The sequence below is a fragment of the Sinocyclocheilus grahami genome, unplaced genomic scaffold (assembly GCF_001515645.1).
Source record: "Sinocyclocheilus grahami isolate Dianchi unplaced genomic scaffold, SAMN03320097.WGS_v1.1 scaffold2435.1, whole genome shotgun sequence".
NCBI classification, from domain to species: Eukaryota; Metazoa; Chordata; class Actinopteri; order Cypriniformes; family Cyprinidae; genus Sinocyclocheilus; species Sinocyclocheilus grahami.
Window position 1 is genome coordinate 55,364 of NW_015507614.1, and position 221 is coordinate 55,584.

The window sequence follows — 221 nt, forward strand, 5'->3', positions numbered from 1 at the left end:
GCAGAAGAGATCTACTGAAATCTGTGTGCTGTGGAGGCTTTAAATACTCAGAGCAGCAGACCAGGCGACCAATCCTGAGCTGACGAGTGCATTAGCATGTGAAGATCATTCCCTTCCCAGCGTAAACAGCAGTGACTCAGTGATGGGCCATCATGACAAATAAAGCAGAAACTCATTTGAATGAGAAAGCACTAGAAATAACTGAATAGTGTAGTTTTACT